Below are 4,704 nucleotides of genomic sequence, written 5' to 3'. Positions count from 1 at the left end.
TCAACAAACAGTGGGGACTCAGCACTGTACATAGTGATTCGCGGTGTTCCTCAGGGCGGGATGATTAGCCCCACGCTGTTCAACATCTCAATTATAGGCCTGGAAAAATGCTTCCCACAGTCGGTCGAAATCTCCCTGTACGCGGACGACATCTGCATATGGAGCTCTGGGCGTAACAGGCGTGTGCTACGGTCGAAACTTCAGCGAGCCATTAACTCCATTGCATTGTTCTTGGCAGCACGAGGATTGGAAATCTCAGCAAGCAAATGTGCTGCGTTGGATTTTACGAAGCGGGACCTCACGCATTACGGGCTCACTGTTGGAGGCAATGTCATCCCATATGTTCCCAGCTATAGGTTTCTGGGGGTGAAATTCGACAGGTCACTCACCTGGTCACCTCATGTCCTCCATCTCAAGGAAAAGCTTACATCAATCGCCCGCATATTCACTATGCTCTCTACTAACTCCGGTGGTTGCTCTGTTAACTCTCACCTTCAGCTCTACGAAGCGCCCTGCGTTGGCCTCGTACGCTACAGCATTGCTGTTTTGGTCTCTCTTTCTAAAGGAACGATCAAGGCTCTAGAGTTCATGCAAGCACAGATTTCGAGAACCTGCATTGGTGTTCCGAAAACTACCTCTACTTTGGGAACACTGACGGAATACCGACGCTTGTCACCTTTGGCTCTCGGCACACAGCAGCTTTTTCGCGTGCGACTGCGGATTGTGGCAAGGCAATGTGACCACCCTTTAGTGCCCCTTTCCGTCACTGAAGTGCGTCACTTCCTGCCGCAGCATTACCAACCACCAGCACTTCCTCTCCATACGCCCTGGATGCTCCCGCCCATGAAAATAGTGACCATGGTGCCCGGAATTACACGCAAGGAGCATATTCCACCTGCCGCTCTACGGTTTTTTGCCCTTGAACATATCTACAACACATACGGAGGTCATACACATCTATACACTGACAGATCGGTGTCACCCACATCATCCACTGTCATGGTGTGGATACCTTCATCACGCACCACCCTCAGTGCCATGCTCAGCCAAAAAATATCATCTACGGCTACCGAACTTGCAGCTCTGCGGCTGGCCTTGGCTCCCATTCTCGAGCAGCCGGCACGCGTGTGGGCCATCTTCACGGACTCTCGGGCTGTACTGCAATGTCTTACGTCTTTCTCGAAAGATCAGCTTGTGCTTGATGTACAAGCTTTGCATCTTCAAGCTCTGTAAGCGCACCGTCAAATAGCCCTCCAGTGGCTCCTGCCCATTGCGGGATAACTCGAAATGTGAAGGCGGACGTTGCAGCATCCACAGCGCATGGCAAACGTGGATAAAAAAAAATTACGCCCACCTCCCCTTGCGGGAACCCTGGTGTGATGCGACGCTGAAGGGGGTTCCGTTGGGTGTTTCCGTTGGGTCGATTAGTCGAATTGCGTGAAACGCGTAGTGAACGTGAATTGCGTTTCAATCACATCGTTGGGTTCTACGCGAGGGGATGCGGGCGTAATTTTGAGCATAATGAGAGACGTTGTTGTTGTTCTCGTTTAGACGGAGGCTTTATTAACGGAACCGTCGCATCAAGCAATCGTCGGTACTGCGAGAGAGCAAGCGCAAGCGCATGCGCAAGCGCGGGCGACCGTCGACTGAGAGACCGGCCGGAGCGCGGCACTCCGCTTATATGCGCAGCGCACCCGAAGGAGAGGAGACCACGGAGAGAGATAGCACTGCAAATGCGCACAGCGCGCAGCGCCGCCCACCGGCGGAGTGAGAGTGCGCTGCGCCACGCGCCCGAGAGTGTTCGCTATCGGAGAGAGGAGAGGGGGTGAGCGGAGGAGAGACGCAGCTGTGCGGACGCGGACGACAACGACGACGGACGCAGGACAGGGCCGCCGGCAAGAGATGCTCCTCTCAGTGTCGCATCTAATACAGGTACCATTTTCTAGGAAAGATGCTTCAGCACTTGCATTCAGTGTGGCATGGAGCATGCAGCGATTGATTTGGGTTGACGCATCCCGTCACTACGCGTCCCTCTATCCTATCGACCCACATTGTAATTTTAAGATGCCACCTGGACTATCCAAGCATGATGAAGCCGTACTGCACCGTATGCGGTTTAATGTCGCTCACACACGATACATATGTTACAAGATCCACATATCCACCTCGCCTCTGTGCCCACAGTGTGGTGTGCGTGAAGATCTGCAACACCTCATTTGTGATTGTGCGCGATTTAGTACACAAAGTGTGTCTCTCGCAGTGTCCCTGGGCCGGCCGCTCTCAGTAGGACTAGAACTGAGGGACATATTAGGTCTTTGGAATTCTTCGAAACTTGCCTCTCGTGCTACAAAAGCCTTAATGGCGTACATAAAAAATACAAGTCTTGATCAGACTTTGTAAATAGTTAAAATCACATGCGTTCCTGTTCATCCTTATAATCATCATCGTCATCGCATTCATCTGGCGTAGCAAGCCAGGCAGCTTAGCTCGGCTGACATCGCCAGTTTCATTAAAGATCGTTCTGTCTCTCTTGCATAACAGTTTATGCCGAAAACGGTGCTGATTTTCGAAAGGCAAGTTTGCATCGAAGTGTGCCATTTGCATTTAAGTGTACCTTTACCAACCGTGTGGTGCATACAACAGATTGGCACCTCCCAGACAGCGCTGGCTCACTCGAAGGAAGTTGGAGAGGAGGGGGGGGGGGGGGGGCTAGGTGTTGCGGTAGGTTAATGTGTCGATGCGAGCTAGTTGGTACTTCATCATGGGATTTTTTGACTAGTGCTTGCTTGATGGAGAACGCTAGGAAGCGTGCCCTGCACATGGCTGCCGCTAGCTGACTGGTGCAAAAACGAGGGTCCTTCCTTCCTAGCTTTCTCCATCAAGCAAGCACAAGTTAAAAAACCAGGACCCTCGTTTTTGCACCAGACAGCTAGCGGCAGCCATGTGCAGGGCACGCTTCGTTGCGGTAGGGTTGTGTTAGATTGACGTGGAGGGGTTAGAGTGACTGGACGGGCGGAGATGGCGGGCTCCTGCCTCGGTTTGGAAGTCGTAAGGAAGCAAGGGTATAAGCGCACTAACGAAGCGGAGGGGTGGGCATAGCTTAGAAGGCGCGCTGTTAGTTAGCCAGCGTCCTGTCTATCGGGACCGTCGCTTGGACCACTGCTGGATGCGCTTTTCCAGGTGAAACGGGTATCTAGCCTGAATTTTATGCTTTATACTTTCTCTGCGCGGAGATACAGACCAGTCATCTTAGTTCTGATCTCATTTTCGTTCTGAACTGCTTGACTATGAACGCGAAAATTCCACATCGCGCGGTGCTTTAGCTGCCTAATCAGCTCAACAGCGTCCCTCAGCACATTTTACTTTATCGGCAATCCTTCGGGGATTGGAGTGATGTATTCCTGTTTTGCAGTCGACCATACTGCCTGTGTTTGGCTGATTGCACCCTGCTGCGGTTACTGACAAACGCGCCGCACCACCCCCCGCCCCTCCGCGCGCCTGCAAATCCGCATCAGTGAAATGTCGTGCAGTGCATTTGAGAGGGACAGCTGAGTGGGTTTTCGCTTCGGTTGTATTCCTCGTTTGTAGAACATGCCCATGTGGGGTCCGAGATGCTGGTTCTGCGGTCCAGATAGAATGATCATCGTCATCGTGTTTATCGACTCGTGGTTGGCCGAGAAGCAAAATGAGCTCTTTATTGGCACGAATATCCATAATTGTATTGGTCAGTAGAATATACATAAAAAAACATTCACACATGCCCCTCATCAACCAGTCACAGGACGGTCCTCTCAAACCACGACGAAGGAGCCAGAAAACTCGTACATATAGGGCCACCTTTTCTTCGATTTTCATGTATTTTATGCCCAATAAATTATTTTCTTTGGGGAATCAATAAAGTATGAGATCCAACTCGAATTTTCGGAAAATATTGTAAAAAGGTTAGCCCATTTTTTCCCCATCTATTATAATCAAACAGCGAAAAATGCCACCCTTATTTTTCTTGCATACTTTAACTCAGTGAAAAGTATCCCCGAAACTACCTTAATAAAATTTGAGCAGCATTGACCCCGAACTACGTGTCTGCTATAGGCTCGAGACAAAACATAAGACGACTGGAAATTATGTACGAACGTTACAATGCAGTCTGTTATGGGAGTTTTTGTGACTACTCTGTTTTTAACTTCCTCGAAAGCTATTTTTCTTTCGCAGTGGTTCATCTCAGTTGCCTTCTTTAGTCCACGAAGGGACGTTATTCGTTTGTCGCAGAATAATTGTTCTCATGTTCGCTTCATCCCTGGTCAGAGGCGACATGCAGGCAGCCGCGGGATACAGCTGTACTGGTCACGAAGCTTAGACACCACAGAAAGTGAGCGGCAATAAACTCCGAACACTGAAAGCACCAACTTACCCCGCTGCGTTAACCGCAATGGGCTACATCGCATATCGCCCAACAGCTTGACGTCTTACCTGAAGGGGGAACAGCTCAGCGATAAGCTTTCTTGAGCCCTTCGTCTTTGCCCTGCCCAAAAAACGCTTCACTCGTTCGATCGAAATCCGGCACACAATGGGTTATTAAGCTCGACGTTGACGTCCTCGTGACGTTAGGCTGTCGCTGTGATTCGCGTTACGCGTTGACTAAATGTTCGCATTTTTTTAATCTCGCACTAAACTGACCAAACGAGCTTCTCCTTGTATACGTGC

Source organism: Haemaphysalis longicornis, unplaced genomic scaffold (genome assembly GCF_048455015.1).
Source record: "Haemaphysalis longicornis isolate Haplotype H1 unplaced genomic scaffold, Haemaphysalis longicornis Haplotype H1 scaffold_1, whole genome shotgun sequence".
NCBI lineage: Eukaryota > Metazoa > Arthropoda > Arachnida > Ixodida > Ixodidae > Haemaphysalis > Haemaphysalis longicornis.
Note: the sequence above shows the minus strand (reverse complement) of the source record.